Source organism: Triticum aestivum, chromosome 7B (genome assembly GCF_018294505.1).
Source record: "Triticum aestivum cultivar Chinese Spring chromosome 7B, IWGSC CS RefSeq v2.1, whole genome shotgun sequence".
In the NCBI taxonomy this organism is placed as follows: domain Eukaryota; kingdom Viridiplantae; phylum Streptophyta; class Magnoliopsida; order Poales; family Poaceae; genus Triticum; species Triticum aestivum.
In genome coordinates, this window is record NC_057813.1 from 293517579 (window position 1) to 293535255 (window position 17677).

The following is a 17677-nucleotide window of genomic DNA, read 5'->3' on the forward strand; positions in this document are numbered from 1 at the left end:
CAATACAAAAAAAATACTGCTCGAGCAGCTACGTCCCAGGTGTCAGCCGATCTTGTGTTGTTCTCTTGTCTATTGACTATATACGCTAACAATGCCATGGGTCCCAGATGTTAGGAAACCACTAGGAGGAAGCATTTTCTTTTTCTATACGATGACAATGGAGTATATATAACAAAAAATGCGGAACTTCCTTGCGTACATCCATGGACATGGTGGGCCCCTGCTGTCATCCTCTCCATGTACAGTCCTCTCCTGATTCCTCTTATTTGTTGACCATGTTGACAACGCGAGAGGGCGGCGCCACAGCGAGTGCACCAAAGCGCCTGGAGGACGACGTTGAGGCCTCGAACATCAGTGTCAACATCTAGGAGAAGGTGGGGCGGTGATGCGTGTGCTGAGGCGCGGCCAGCCATGGGAGGCGAAAGCAGGTGGCCCCGCCGGCGCTGGTTTTGTTTTGGCAGCTGGAGGAAGACAGGACTGAAGAAACACGACAGACTATAAAAGTAGCAAGACTACCTAACAACCTTAACTGAAACCAGCAAGGGCACTTAACAACCATAGCTGAAAGTAGTATGAATACTTATACAGGTTCAACCGTACAAAGCACACCTCAAACAATGCTACTTTGCCTACAGTTAACGAAGGGTAAGGCCACCAAGCCCCAGGACAAGGCCCAGGCGCCACCCCGCACATCCACAACCCTTTGAAAGCGGCTTCATCTCGCAATGTACTCAATAAACAGGATATTCGCTTTAGAGCCATGGAAAAGCATGCGCATAACCTTCTATCCTATTCTCCAAGATGGACGGCCTTTATTATTTGAGACCACCCATGAATAAGTATCGTTTCACCTCCAAGGGGAATGGAGTAGGTCGACATAAACATCATGTTGTGACCAAGCGCAAGTCTGACCCGACCATGGTTAGACATCTGTATAGGAGCAATAGAACTGGGTAGTTTCTGTTTCAAGCAAGAGTTTATGAACTACATATATAATAGAAAACAACTCATACCATAAGTTTCTTGACATAGTTGGACCTGTTCAACATGTGCAGCAGTGGCACACATATGCCACGTGCCCTTCCACCATTGAAACGCTCCACAAGGACCTCAAGACGATCAATAAAGTGTAGGAACTTGTGGATGTCGTCCCAGTCAACTTCAGTGCCATCGCTAACAGTCGAGTTCTTATGGAATAACAAACGAGTAGCATGCTTTACTTTGAAATAACCTACACATGCCACCAATTATAAGAAATATTAGTTAGAATTAGCATCTTTGTGAGAGAAGGGAATCACAAATTGTTGCTACTTCTAAAGTTAAATTGTGATTCGTTAAACATAATATGTGGATTAAGAAGTAATCGAGGCAACAAGCAAGAACCATATACAAAACTAACATGGATGAACTACTAGAACGACGCCGGGGTGGAATATCACAGTGAAGATGAGACCAAGTTCAGCTATTTCATCAACATTTGTGTGACAACTTCCAGTCTGTAACACTTGAGAACGTTTATCCAAGTTCGGCCATAAAAAAGCAGCGATCTTCTTGGTTCATGAACCCAACTCAGAACTTATATCCATGGCTTGTCTTCAGTGTGACCATTGAACTAGTTTATTCAGTTATGGCAAGGACGACCATCTTGAGTACATGTGTTCTAGCAGAGCAAGGAATGCACGGCGGGAAAAATAGTATGAGAACACAATGCATTCGCTATCGTAATCTAGAAATAATTTCCTCCTTCACGTCAGTGTTGACCATGGTACTAGTACCTTTTATCCAAATATAGCAATCCAAATTTCCAAATTAGTCGACAACATGTTCAAAAAACCCCGCCCTCTTGGATAGAAAAGAGGATTCTAGGAACATACGGTGAGTGTTTTAAAATCCTGTGTTAGGATGAGAAGGAACAAGTGTGGCGTCTTGCCGAGGGCGCAGAAACCTGTAGGGTCCTCGCACTTTGGGCCCTTCCAATGAAACACACTAGATTCAGTAGGAAGAAAAATGCATCAACAGCAGCGGCTACCATCCTAGGATTACCCACGACCAAGGGACTTGAATTATCGGGGATGGATGAAGAATTCGTACCTGGTTCTCCAAGAGAAAACCCTATGCAATCACCGAGAGGGGGTTTTCTGTGAACAAGCAGACGAGGGAGAAGGGGATTTAGGCCCAGTGAAATATTGTTGCTTCGTCCATCCAGCTTTCTGCTAAGGCTGGAAAGGTGGGTTATTTTGTGATTTGGCGGCTCATTGGGCATTACTGTGCGCTACGACTGGGGTGAGTCTACCGTGCAGTTGTGCACTCTAATTTGGTGCATGGCACGTGGACCCCATTGCCGGATGCCCCACATATCAGTGAAAGGAAGTAGAAAGGAAGGAGTAACTAGTTACACATAAATATAGTTTTGACAGAGAGATACTCCCTTTGTAAAGAAATATAAAAATCTTTTATATCACAACTTTATACATAAGAAAAATCAAGGGGAATATATATAACATAATATGGGGGTTCGGCTGAGAATATAATACTCAGACAGGCTCATGGTTCTAGACTTTGGGCCATAGGCCGGTGGGCCTGCATGTTTGGGGGCCCATGTGTTCTAACTTAGCGCATTTCATATTCCAAGTGATTAGTACGACACTGGTATTAGATGCTGTCGCAAGGCGAATACAGAAAATTTAATAAAGCACGACAACTGTTAGAATGAAATCGAACGACAGTTCCTAACCAGCAATCAGAGTTGCAATTCTATCAATGATATCCTATGTGATAAGTAATACTGTCATACTACTTATACACACAGGACACTTGTTTCACCATGCCATATTATTACACCAAAATCTCTCGGAGGATAGACCAGTTCGGCAGTTGCGTGCTACTACAGAAGAATTTCAAAGTTGATTTGGACCAACTCTCCTTGCCGAGAAAGTTTGATTTTGACATCATCCCTACTGCAAGATTTGATTTAGATTTGAACCTTGACCATGCTTTAGCATCAACAATCATGCGACCATCCTTTGTACTTATAGTATATTGAGCAGGTTCATTCACACCAAGGTTGTACATGGTAAGAGAAACTTGGCCAAGGTCGCCCGGATTGTTGAATGACCCCCTCGTTGCTCTAGGAATTCTCTGTTTGCAAAAAGAAAACATACACAAATAGTTAGATCAAGACAGTGAATCATGTAAAACAATATTGAAAGAGAAAAGAACGATGCACTTGGGCGGCCAATGCTTACCAAGAAGGTGCAGATGTTGGTTTTTGTAAGGACTTTGGATATGCAGTGCAAGCTGCAGCCCAGTCTATTGCCGGTGCGACTGCTGGTTCCGTTACCGCTGCACGGGCCGGAGCAGATGCAAGTGCATCTTCAAGTGTTGGTGCAGGTGCTGGAGCCGTTGCTCGTACCATGCCAATGCGACTAGTAGTGTCGTTGCTACTGCCGGAGATGGTGCTCCTTGTGGAGCTGGTGCCGGTGTCGAGGCCCGATCCTCCAGTAGATGAGACTGATTTTTGCTGACGCGGTCGGTGCCCAATCCTCAGGTGGATCAGACTGAGCTACTGCCGCTGTCAGTGCTAGAGCAAGTGCCGTGTGAGAAGGTGCCGGTGCTTGATCCGTTGCTGAAGGTGGTACCGAGTGCGAGACAACAGCGATCGTCTCTGGTCTGCGAGGATCAGATTGCTAACTTGACTAGGCTCCATGACCTTGATCCAGTCTGTTTCTTCATTTCTTTTAAATGCGAGAAGGACTACTTATGGTGTGTTTGTTAAACGATCATAGGGCTTCAGATTCTACACAGACAATAGACTGATCCAATTGTGCCTAGTAATATAAGTGATGGACAGTGCCTTCATTACTGACACGACATAAGAAGTGAAACCTGCAAAAATAACCATCATAGAGGAAACCAAACGGTTTATTCTGTGACAAATGTCACATGGCAAAACCTGCATCGTAAAATTGCAGCAAAAGTAAGAAAACATGGCATTTAATCAATAAGATTTAGACAGTAAATCAATAAGATTTACTTGGTGTGACACGAGTGAATCCTCACGAGGAAATCACTATGTTCAAGTTCTAAACAGAAGATTGATCGTCCAATTACAGGTGGAATGCAGGGCCCCGGTTACTCCCACAAACAGGACAGTCCAAAGGTTGTGACAAATCGTATGGACCGAACATCCATGGGACTAGAAATCCTGGTGGGTGCGATAAACCCTGCAATGCATACAGATATTGGAGTGTAACCATAATTGATAAACCATCCTAAAAAAAGATGATCTGGATACTTCAAAATATACAGACTGAATAGAGTGGACATACATTAACATAGACTATTCTCAGGACTCTGCAGGGTTATCCAAAAAAGTGGCAATACTAGACAATACAGGGTTCACACACACAAATCAAGTACTGAACAATAGTACTTACTACAGACAAGCAAAGCTGCACTAATTAAACTCTGCAGACTATTTCTTGCCACCGAAATACGGGTTGTACCCCGCATAACTGACTAGGCCCTGGACTTCGTGAGAGATGTCTACCAGCACTATCACCATCTCGTCAACCTTGGAGAACCTAACAGAGTGGTCTTTCCACTCATAAAGATGACGATGAAGACAGTCCACATTAGATTTGTTGAGAAGCTTTACAAGAACCACACCCTTCATAATCGAAGGCACATCCAGGAAAATGTTGTGGTGAAGTACACCATCGAGAACATGCCTGGAAACACTTGTTCACGACACGTGGCGGCAAGGACACATCAGCTGGATAGTTTAGCAGTAGAACTCATCCTCAGGTCTTCCAGCTCACACGGCACGACTTTGAGAACTTCATCTCCACCACGGACCTGGTTCTAATTCAAATAGAAACCAAATATTTTATTACTACCTCGATTCAAAAATATAAGATGATTTTCAATATTTTACTCCATATAAGACTACATATAAGACTACATTCATCGCCAACTTCCAGGGCAATCACGACCGTCCGCCGGCCGCGGTTAACCTACGTCATATCAAGCAGCAGCCAGGAGAGACCGTGCAGAAGTATATCCAACGCTTCAACAACATTCGCCTCAAGATCCCCAAGGTGTCGGACAAGGCCATCATCTCAGCGTTCACTGATGGCGTCCGCGATGTCAAGATGAAGGACGAGCTCGCCATCCATGAGGATCTCTGCATAGCTTTGGAGATGTTCAACATGGTGAACAAGTGTGAAAGGGCTGAGGAGGGGCGTATCTTCCTCCTCGAGCTCCCAGATGTTGACTCAAAAGACAAGAAGGCCAAGGCCAAGGATGTGAAGTGCAAGGGGCCGGTCGTGCTCACGGTCGAGCCAGAGATGAAGCGCGACTGCGTCCACCCTGAGTCGGCCAAGAGCAACCGACCGTTCTACATCTTCCACAACGTCCACAACCACAACACTAACGACTGCCAGTTGCTCAGGTCCCTCCGTGATGGGTGCCTCGGTCGACGCCCCGAACATAACGATTGGGGCTACGGTCGCGGGGATGGCCGAGGTGGAGGACGCTGGGATGGACGTGACCATCGCCAGGAGTGGCGCGACCATCCTCAGGAGGACCGTTGGCAGAGCCAACCTTAGGAGGGCGCCTGGAGGGAGCTGCCTCATGAGGAGCACTCTCAGGGCAATGCCGGTGAGGGAGTCCTGGATTAGGGGGTGTCTGGATGGCCGGACTATGACCTTTGGCCGGACTCCCGGACTATGAAGACTCCGTCCCATGTCCGGATGGGACTTTCCTTGGCGTGGGAGGCAAGCTTGGCGATACGATATGAAGATCTCCTCCCATTGTAACCAACTCTGTGTAACCCTAGCCCTCTCCGGTGTCTATATAAACTGGAGAGTTTTAGTCCGTAGGACGAACAACAATCATACCATAGGCTAGATTCTAGGGTTTAGCCACTCCGATCTCGTGGTAGATCTACTCTTGTACTACCCATATCATCAATATTAATCAAGCACGAGTAGGGTTTTACCTCCATCGAGAGGGCCCGAACCTGGGTAAAAACGTCATGTCCCTTGTCTCCTGTTACCATCCGCCTAGACGCACAGTTCGAGACCCCCTACCCGAGATCCGCCGGTTTTGACACCGACATTGGTGCTTTCATTGAGAGTTCCTCTATGTCGTCGCCTTTTAGGCCCGATGGCTTCTTCGCTCGTCAACCGCGACGTGGTCCGGGATGAGGCTTTTCTCCTCGGACAGATCTTCGTATTCGGCGGCTTCGCACTGCGGGCTGACTCGTTCGGCCATCTGGAGCAGACCGAGAGCTACGCCCCTGGCCATCAGGTCAGGTTTGGAAGCTTGAGCTACACGGCCGACATCCGCGGGGACTTGATCTTAGACGGATTCGAGCCACAACCGGGTGCGCCGCACTGTCATGATGGGCACGATTTAGCTCTGTCATCGGACAACGCCCAGAGCATCGCTTAGGTATCCGCTCCGACCATTAGCTCGGCCCACTATGCCAGTCGGGGACGGACGGTTGGACGCCACCCCGGAAACTGCAATCTCTACGGTGATAGAGCCGGATACCAGCCTAGTCCCTCGCAAGGCCCGTGACTCCGAGGTGCCGGACTCCGATCCGGACTCCGTAAATCCCGCACCTCTCCCGGTTAAGCCCTATTGGGCTCCGGTCATGGAGTTCACCACCGTGGATGTCTTTCAGCACTCACCTTTCCGCAACATCCTGAATTCGTTAAAGTCTCTCTCTTTGTCAGGAGAGCCCTGGCCGAACTACGGCCAACACGGTTGGGACGCGGACGACGAAGAAATTTGTAGCCCACCCACCACCCACTTTGTAGCCACTGTTGACGATTTAACCGACATGCTCGACTTTGACTTCGAAGACATCGACGGCATGGACGCCGATGAAGGGGACAATCAAGAACAGGTGCCTATAGGGAACTGGAAAGCCACCTCGTCATATGACATATACATGGTGGACACCCCTAAAGCGGGGGAAGGCGAGGAGAAAACAGAGGATGACCCCTCCAAGAAGCAACCCAAGCGCCGACGTCAGCAGCGCCGCTCTAAGTCCCGCCAAAGCAAAAATGGCGATTCCGGCACCGGAGATAACAATACGCCGGACAGTGCCGAAGACAACCCCCTCCAGCAGGATTCAGTGCAGGAGAACGAAGGAGCCAACCCTCGTGAGAGAGAGGCCGACAAAGAGGATGAGGACGACAATTACATGCCTCCCTCCGAAGACGAGGCAAGCCTCGACGACGATGAATTCGTCCTGCCAGAGGATCCTGTCGAGCAAGAGCGTTTCAAACGCAGACTCGTAGCCACGGCAAGCAGCCTCAAGAAGAAACAGCAGCAGCTTAGAGCTAACCAAGACTTGCTAGCCAACAGATGGACCGAAGTCCTGGCGGCCGAAGAATATAAACTAGAACGCCCATCCAAGAGCTACCGAAGCACAGGCTGCTTCCCCAACTTGAGGAGGAAGCAACTAAACCTACATTACCAGCGTACGATGCGCCCGATCGGCCACCCCGTGGCCATGATAGAGAGGCCTTCTGGCCCTCAACCCAAGCCGCACCCGGACACCGCTCAAAACATACCAGAGTACGGGGAGATGCAACAGACCTGCAAGACATCTTGGAGAATAAGGCAAGGCAAACAAGATCGATCTACGGATCGCATGGGCGCCCCGCTTCATGTGATGCTAGCCGTCACGCCGGACATAATAAGTATGGCCCGGCCGAATAAAACAGACCAAGCTCGTCCGAGCTGCATCGTGATATAGATCAGTACAGGGGCGCCGCACACCCACTATGCTTCACAGACGAAGTAATGGATCATCAAATCCCCGAGGGCTTCAAACCCGTAAACATCGAATCATACGATGGCACAACAGATCCTGCAGTATGGATCGAGGATTATCTCCTTCACATCCACATGTCCCGTGGCGATGATCTACACGCCATCAAATACCTCCCGCTCAAGCTTAAAGGACCAGCACGACATTGGTTTAGTAGCCTGCCAGCAGAGTCAATCAGTTGTTGGGAGGACCTGGAATCCGCATTCCTTGACAACTTCCAGGGCACGTATGTGCGACCACCAAACGCCGATGACCTAAGCCACACAATCCAGCAACTAGAGGAATCGGCCAGACAATTCTGGACACGGTTCCTGACAAAGAAAAACCAAATAGTCGATTGTCCGGACGCCGAGGCCCTCACAGCCTTCAGGCACAACATCCGAGACGAATGGCTTGCACGGCACCTAGGACAGGAAAAGCCAAAGTCTATGGAAGCCCTCACGACACTCATGACCCGCTTCTGCGCGGGAGAAAACAGCTGGCTAGCTCGTAGCAATAACATAAGCAAAAGCCCCGGCAATTCGGATAACAAGGATAACAACGACAGGTCACTCCGCAACAAGCATAAGCGCCATATTAACGGTGACAATACTGAAGATACGGTAGTCAATGCCGGATTCAGAGGATCTAAACCGGGTCTGCGGAAGAAGCCATTCAAACAAAACCCTCAGGGCCCATCCATCTTAGACCGGATACTTGATCGCTCGTGCCAGATACATGGCACCCCCGAACAGCCAGCCAATCACACCAACAGGGATTGTTGGGTGTTCAAGCAGGCAGGCAAGATAAGTGCCGAGGCCAGAGACAAGGGGCTACATAGCAATGACGAGGAGGGGCCCCGGCCGCCGAACAACAAAGGACAGAAGGGATTTCCCCCGCAAGTTCGGACGGTGAATATGCTATACGCAACCCACATCCCCAAAAGGGAGCGGAAGCGTGCTCTCAAGGACGTCTATGCGCTGGAGCCAGTCGCCCCAAAGTTCAACCCATGATCCTCCTGCCCGATCACTTTCGATCGACGGGACCATCCCACCAGCATCCGTCACGGCGGATTCGCCGCACTGGTCCTAGACCCAATTATCGACGGATTTCACCTTACGGGAGTCCTAATGGACGGCGGCAGTAGCCTGAATCTACTTTACCAGGACACAATGCGAAAAGTGGGCATCGATCCTTCAAGGATTAAACCCACAAAGACAACCTTCAAAGGTGTCATACCAGGGGTAGAAGCTAGCTGTACAGGCCCGGTCACACTCGAGGTGGTCTTCGGATCACCGGATAACTTCCGGAGCGAGGAGTTAATCTTCGACATAGTCCCATTCCGCAGCGGCTATCACGCCCTGCTCGGACGAACCGCATTTGCAAAATTCAATGCAGTGCCGCACTACGCATATCTCAAGCTCAAGATGCCAGGACCTTGCGGAGTCATCACGGTAAATGGAAACACAAAACGCTCTCTCCGAACGGAGGAGCACACGGCGGCCCTGGCGGCGGAAGTACAGAGTAGCCTCTCCAGGCAGTTCTCCAATCCAGGCGTCAAACGTCCGGACAACGTCAAGCGAGCCCGAAGTAACTTACAACAAATCCGGCTGGCACGTTCCAAGCAAGCATAGCAGTGCGGCCCCAACCCCAGCCCCTGCCAAACGGCAATACTGGTACCACACATACATAATTACGCCTTAAAGATACCATGGGCATAAGGGGAGGGGCACAACAATGACACGCCCAGAATGCGGCTCAACCGCACTAGGGGCTCCCTATTTCGCCGTTTTCCTTTTTCACACACTTTAAGACCCAACTATTCGGAAGGCCTGTCTGGCAATACTCTCGCCGAACCAACGATGCAATAGCCAGGGAGGAAGCAAGCTACGTCAAAAGTCTAGGTGGTCTCTATAACGAGTTTAATACCTATTTCTCTTACAATCCTGCAGCTTGCCCCTGAAGGGGAAGATGTCAAATACTCCCATCTCTTCCTTACTGCACTTGTTGTATCATTCTGCTTTCGCAGCAGCCCTTTTTTTTGAACAATATATAGCTCTTACCTATTATTGTACTTATATATTTTTATATGCAAATATGTTCAGTCATGACACTATGCAACCGTACACTTTGGTACGGATAATACACCAGGGGCTTACAACACCCCACAACATGGTGTGAGAAGACCGAAGACTCTAACAAGTGCGGCACCCCGAACTTATAGAACTATATATATCGGCTCCGAATCATGTCTTTGGTCAATAGTTGGGTTTGCCCGGCTCCCATGTTTTGGTACCTTACGTTCCGCATTGTTGGCTAAGGTAGCGCTGGGAGAACTACTGTGATTGTGCCCCAGTTGAGCTGGGTTAACACCTTAGTAGAGAAAGCTAAAACTGACTGTCATGATAGTGCGAGAGACCGGTCGCTGTTCGCGAGGTTTTTTCGAGTCCTTAAAGACTTATGCCGCTTCAAGCGAAGAACCGGACTTATCCGGCCTAGGCGTGGATAGCGCCCCGAACTCGGTCTTCCGAATACTAGGGGCTTCGCCGAAATTTAAAATTATAGAATTCTATGGCAAAGTGAGAGTGATAAAGCATTATAAGTCTGACGGCCTGGTTCGTTGTGCTGAACACCTCCCTAGACGAACCCAAGAATGGGAACAAGAGCGCTCAGGTTTATCCCGAACAACCCAACACTCGTGGCATGGGGGTCGAAGCCGACGACTTGCATCTCTCAGATTTGATAAACGGCCGCACAGAAGGTAATATTTTAAATTAACAAATGCGAGTTTACTCAAAAATTACATCTTTGGAGCACTCATCCGCTATGCGGCGGGCACCCTTCAGAACGCCATTATAATACATCTCGGGCGTACAATACTCCTTGCCCGGCGGTGGCACGTCCGTCAATAGCCTCTTCACGTCTAGCTTGCCCCAATGCACCTTAGCACGGACAAGGGCCCGACGGGCACCTTCAATGCAAACGGAGCGCTTGACGACCTCAATCCACGGACGCGCATCCACCATCCGCCACACCAGACCGAAGTAGCTCCCAGGCATGACTTCTCTAGGCCACAGCCGAGCTATGAGGCCCTTCATGGCCTGTTCGGCCACCTTGTGGAGCTCAACCAGCTGCTTCAGCTGGTCGCTCAGGGGCACCGGATGTTCGGCCTCAGCATACTGAGAGCATAACATTTTTTCCGTCGAGCTCCCCTCTTCGGCTCGGTAGTATGCGGCGGCATCAGACACACTACGGGGCAGATCGGCGAACGCTCCTGGAGAGCTCCGGATTCGGGTAAGTAGCATATAATTAACTTTTATATATTTGCTTTGCATAAAGAATGCCTTACCCGCCGCTATCTTCTTCATCCTCTCGATCTCCTGAAGGGACTTTTGGGCTTCGGCCTTAGCGGTCTTGGCACTCTCAAGAGCCAAGGCAAGCTCGGAGTCTCGAGTCTTCAAGTCACGCTCCAAACTCTCATGTTTTTCCATGAGAGCCTGGAGCTATTGCCGCACCTCCGCCACCCGCGCCTCCTGCTTCTCTCGCTCGGTGCGCTCCAAAGCCGCACTGTTTTCGGCCTTGGACACCGCTTCTTTCAGGGTCGCCAGCTTGGTCGTGGCCCCTGCAACATTCACGTTGGTCCTGTCACTATTTGTAACCAGGTATTTCTATATACATTTACATGCGGTATTACATACCCTCCTTGTCCTCGAGCTGCTTCTTGGCACGGCCGAGCTCGTTCTCAGACCGCTAGAGGCTCTCCTTCAATGCATTGACCTCCACAGTCAGTGCCGCAGAGGTCAGCAGCGTAGCCTGCATTCCCATATTGACATATTTATGTTAGACTCCTGTGTATATCTTTTTAGATCCTCAGCTCGGCTTTTCTTTCCGAACACCGAACTAAGCATTAGGGGCTACTGTCTATGCGGTAACATTTTTTATATATGTTTTTGAACACATACCTCAAAACCCGTTAACAGGCTTGTGCAGGCTTCCGTCAGCCCGCTCTTGGCAGACTGAACCTTCTGAATCACCGCACTCATAACAGTGCGGTGTTCTTCGTTGACAGAGGCGCCGTTGAGCGCCTCTAGCAAATTGTCTGGCGCTTCTGGGTGGACGGAAGTCGCTGGCATCGCGGACTTGTCCTTCTTGTGAAGGCGCCGCCTGTCGGGCTCTGGAACCACTGATGGTTCCGGAGCGGTGTCCGGCCCAGGGTCGGACTTAGATCCCTGCGGGGTTTTACCGCCTTTGGGTTTGGAGTCTGGAAGGTCGCCTTGTGGCGCTTCCAGGACCACCTCCTCCTGGTTTTGTCCCCTACGGGACTCCACCTCCGCGCCGTCTCTAGGGAGAGGGGAGGAGGGCGTCGGAAGTGAAGCGCTATTCACATCCGACGAATTCAGAGATCCGCTCGACGAATCGCCAAGCTGAGCTGTGGGCGGACTGTATGATTAGCTTCGGTGTTAGAAGCTATCAAATAATTAAGGAGTGCAATAAGTCATTCGGGTAGCCGGACACTTACGATTTTGCCAGGGGCTTGACCCTGGAAGGCCAGTCCTCCTCGCTGTCTTCGGCGTCGAGGGCGTAGTCCGGCAGAAGGGGCTTCCCCTTCTTGGACCCTCCGGCTTCCCCAGTTGGGGCGGCCTTTCTCTTCTTTCCTCCCCCCGCTGGAGGGGGAGAGGCATCTTCTTCTTCCTCCTCCTCATCTTCGGAGGCGGAGGGCGCGTTGGAGCCGTCGGGCGAATCCGACGACACCGGGTGCCGGGAACTCTTTCGGGTCCCCGTGGCCTTCTCCTTGGCCTTCTTCTTCGGCACCACATGGGGTGCCAGAACCAGTAGCTTCGCTAAGTGTGCGTCTACTGGGCCTTCGGGCAAAGGGGCCGGACAATCAAACTGTCCGGATGTCCTCTTCCAATCCTGTCAAAGGAACGGGAGTTTAGATCCCACATAAGGTCACACTATGAAATGCGGATATCCCGTAAGGGACTAAAGGTAAGCTTACTTCGGAGGCTTGACTTTTGGCGTAGAACCCACGATCCTCGGTGACAGGAGGGGAGACCTCGGAGCTTTTGAAAATCACCTTCCAGGCGTCCTCTTGCTTCGTTTCGAAGAGCCGGGATAGAGTCTGGTGTCGGGCCGGGTCAAACTCCCACAAATTGAAGTCCCATCATTGACACGGGAGGATCCGGCGGAAGAGCATGACCTGGACCACATTGACAAGTTTGACCTTCTTGGCCACCAGGTCTGGGATGCAGGTTTGGAGTCCGGTCACCTCTTCCGGATTGCCCCACGACAGGCCCGTCTCTTTCCAAGATGTGAGCCGGGTGGGGTTGCCGGATCGAAATTCAGGGGCCGCTGCCCATTTAGGGTCACGTAGCTCGGTAATATAAAACCACCCAGATTGCCACCCTTTGATGGTTTCCATGAAGGCACCCTCGAGCCAGGTGACGTTGGCTATCTTGCCCACCATGGCACCTCCGCATTCCGCCTGTCGGCCTTGCACGACCTTTGGCTTGACACTGAAGATCTTCAGCCATAGGCCAAAGTGGGGCTGGATGCGGAAGAAGGCCTCGCACACGACGATAAACGCCGAGATATTGAGGATGAAGTTCGGGGCCAGGTCATGGAAGTCCAGGCCGTAGTAGAACATGAGCCTCCCGACGAACGGGTGAAGAGGAAAACCCAGTCCGTGGAGGAAATGGGGAAGAAAAACAACCCTCTCATGGGGCCTGGGGGTGGGAGTGAGTTGCCCCGCATCTGGGAGCCGGTGCGCGATGTCGTTAGACAAGTATCCGGCCTCCCTCAGGTTTTTGATTTGTCCCTCCGTGACGGAGGAGGCCATCCATCCACCTCCCGCTCCTGACATGGTTGGAGAAGGTTGAGGTGGGAAGTGTGGGCTTGGGCGCTGGAGCTCGAGCGAGCAGGAGCGGATAAGCAGAGGAGGAAGAGGGCGTGAGTGGAAAGGGCGGATTCTTATCCCCTTATATGGGCGGCCAAAACTACGAGCCCCCCACCGGCCCAATAAACTCGCCTATCCCCCAAGCGCCGCGGTTAATGGCGCGGTTGGGTTACCCACACCCGTATTGATGAGAATCCCGGAATAAGGGGACACGATCTATGCTTTGACAAGACGTGCCAAGGAAACCGCCTCGCTGAACGCGCTGAGGTGGAAGAATAAAATAAATAAATAGCCTGGCTGTGGCATGATGTCACGCCGCGGAATACGTCAGCAGATCTGATTAATACAAATATTATTCTCTCTACAAAGGAATGTGGAACTTATTTTGCAGAGCCGGACACTACCCTGGTGTTCAACATCTTCTATGAAATATTCGGAGGAGGAACCCGCCTTGCAATGCCGAAGACAACTTGCACGCCGGACTCGTCGTCATTGAAGCCTGGTTGAGGGGCTACTGAGGGAGTCCTGGATTAGGGGGTGTCCGGATGGCCGGACTATGACCTTTGGCCGGACTCCCGGACTATGAAGATACAAGATTGAAGACTCCGTCACGTGTCCGGATCGGACTTTCCTTGGCGTGGAAGGCAAGCTTGGCGATACGATATGAAGATCTCCTCCTATTGTAACCGACTCTGTGTAACCCTAGCCCTCTCCGGTGTCTATATAAACTGGAGAGTTTTAGTCCGTAGGACGAACAACAATCATACCATAGGCTAGATTCTAGGGTTTAGCCACTCCGATCTCGTGGTAGATCTACTCTTGTACTACCCATATCATCAATATTAATTAAGCAGGAGTAGGGTTTTACCTCCATCGAGAGGGCCCAAACCTGGGTAAAAACATCGTGTCCCTTGTCTCCTGTTACCATCCGCCTAGACGCACAGTTCGAGATCCCCTACCCGAGATCCGCCAGTTTTGACACCGACAGCCGGTCTGCCTCCACTGCCTCCACCACCAAGAAGGAACAAAGATCACCACCAGGACAAGGGGACTGGGGGCTTCCAGGAGCCACGAGCCATCGCCTGCATCTTGGGTGGCTCACAAGCCCCAGCCTCTCACCGTATCTTCAAGCAGTTCACACGCGAGGTGAATGCAGCGCTCCCCAAGCCCGAAGCAACTCGCCCTCTCAGGTGGTCCAAATGCGCCATCACCTTCAGCTCCTCAGACCAGCTCAAGTGCGCGGCCACTGCTGGCGTGCTCCCCATGCTCTGCTCTCCCGTCATCAGCAATGTGGTCGTCACCAAGACCCTCATCGATGGTGGAGCGGGGCTCAATGTCCTGTCTGTTCAAAAGTTCGACAGACTCCAAGTACCGTACTACCAGCTTCAGCCTACCAAGCCATTTTCGGCAGTGACCGACGGCTCCACAGACCCCATAGGGCAGGTCCGCCTCCCTGTCACCTTTGGAGAACGCAACAACATCTGCCTGCCCTACAACACCATCCTAGGGTACCTAGCACTGGCCAAATACATGGCAGCTACGCACCACAGCTACAACGTCCTCAAGATGCTAGGAAGTGGCAGCATCATCACGGTCGCATGTCAGGAAAAGGATGCGGTCTGCTCCCTTGAGCGCGCCTTCCAGGCTGCAGCAGTTGAGAACCCTGAAGATGAGGGCGGTGCCCTCCCTCCAGAGGTCGCCCCCAAGACGAAGAAGCTGTTGCTAGGTCAGGGATCCCGTGAGGAAGCATTTCCCAAAGACGCCACACCGAGCCTCACATCCCAGGACGCGGTGCCTTCACCCATCGCATAGGGTGGCGTGCCCGGCGCCCCTCTCAAGCTGGGCTTGGGGGCTCTCCTCGGGAGGGCCTCAGACTTAGCCAGGGTCACAAGGGTGGCACTCGGGCACCATGTGGAGGCGCTCTTCAGAGCACACTTCCTAGGAGAAGGCATCAGGCGGGACGCGCCAGGCGTTCAGGAGTTCATCAGCAAGGCAATTGGAGATATTCAAGATGCAAGGGTTCTGCAAGGCGATTGCCGCCTACCACGAGGCGCGGCCCACTGCCCTGGCAAGGGTAAGGAGTTCCGCGTTTGCATTGACATCCCAGGGATCAACAGGGCCGCATCTCGACAGCTGTCCTGGCCGTCTCGTGTCGGCCGATGCAAGGGTCCACCCCACAACTACATCCGCATGCCTTTTGGCCTGCCTAGCGCGGCCGTGGTGTTCCAGCGCTGTGAAAGGGATGCCCTGGAGGCTCGCGAGGCCAGGCATCAGGTGAACTTGGTGGAGATGGAGGAGCACCCCAAGGAGCCTCCTGGGCCCTCTGGGCCTCTCGAGGCCCAGCCCCAGGGCGGCTCATGAGGAACGACTCCGGCAACATGCGCCTTTCGCTACCCCAACACCTCTTCAGCAACAGTACCAGGTGACATCTCTCCAGTTTGTTCAGTTTGGGGGCGCCCCACCGGCAGCATCATCCCTAGGCCGTGTGGGTCCATCCCCGCGGCGTGTATCGTTTTGCATTCACCAGGATTGCCTAACTATCTTCTATGAGTTTACCTATGATCGTCACCCTCCGGCCTTGAGCCTTAACCGCCTCGCAGCCTCCCTGCATTTGCTGGCTTGTCCCTCGCTTGCCTCGCTGCATGGCCACTCACATCGGCACAACGCTTGTGCTCGGGTCCGTCCCTGCAACGCTGACAAACCCTAGGATCAAGCATTGGTTCATGACCCACCTCGCGCACGCCACCTCTCCAGGTCCTCGGTGCCATCTTCTGGTGCCCAGGGCCCTGGGCTGGCAGCCCGCTCCACGGGGACTTTCGGCCTTTCCTGTCATCTAACCTATAGGTTCACCTGATGGTGATTCACGGGCCAGTTTGGGCGACTGCCATCTTGTCTCACGAGTCGCTTGCACGTTAAAGGGGGAGGTCCCGAGCATCGCATCTCAGGAGATCCTACTGGCTCTCCAGCCCTCACCCCTGGCCTTGACCACGAACCGTGACCTGGCATACGAGCGGCGGCTAAGCTCACTCGAGGGCCGGGACCCGAGGACGTAGAGCACCTGCACAAGCGAGGTAAGAGGGTGGTCATTGCGGGCCACGCCCAATGATACCACCACACACTCAAGAGCAGGCACTCTCCTCCTGACGGACCAAGACACCAAAAGATAAGTCACGATTCGCTGCGGCACTAGCCCCGCTCCCTGCACTCCCCAACCTTGCAGTCCCACTCTGGTGGTTTCGCTCCCCTTTTCGATTCTCTGGGCGGCTGCTTGCATGCAAAGGGGGACCTCGTGAGCATCGCGTATCATGAGCTCTCAGTGGACCCCAGGCCGCTAACCTCCTAGCCTTGACCGCAGCATCGCCACCTAGCATGCTAGCGACGGCTGAAGCCTGCCTAGGGACTGGCTCCCATTGGCATAGAGCGTCGCACTGTCTAGGGAAAAGAAAAGGGAGGAACCATGCTGAACTATGATACACGAATTCATCACAGAGTCAAAGGAAGCAACGCTGATATTAAATACATTTCGACCCTTACAAACCCCATGGTGGCTGATTTTCACTCCGCGCAGGGAAAACAAAAGAAGGAAGGAAGCTACTAAGCCATTGGGCATCACCGACGACGCCGAGTGGCATCCGCTGCTGCGCTCCGACCGTGGCGGGAGCTTGGCGGCTGTAGCGACTAGACCTCAAATGGTCAAGTCTCTCTGCATTAGTGTCATCCCTAGATCGGTAATGCTGACACGCATAGTACTCGAGGATTTATAACAGAGTTCAATCACACTTATTACAACGAACGTCTCAAAAGAGAACTTATTACAATAATATGGCTTAAGTCCATGTAAATAAGATAACAACAGAAGGCTTGGAAGATAAAGTGAGTCCATCAACTCCAACGCCATAACTGAGTGCATGACAATGACCTAGCGCACCTTACTCTTTGTCTTAAAAGTCTGC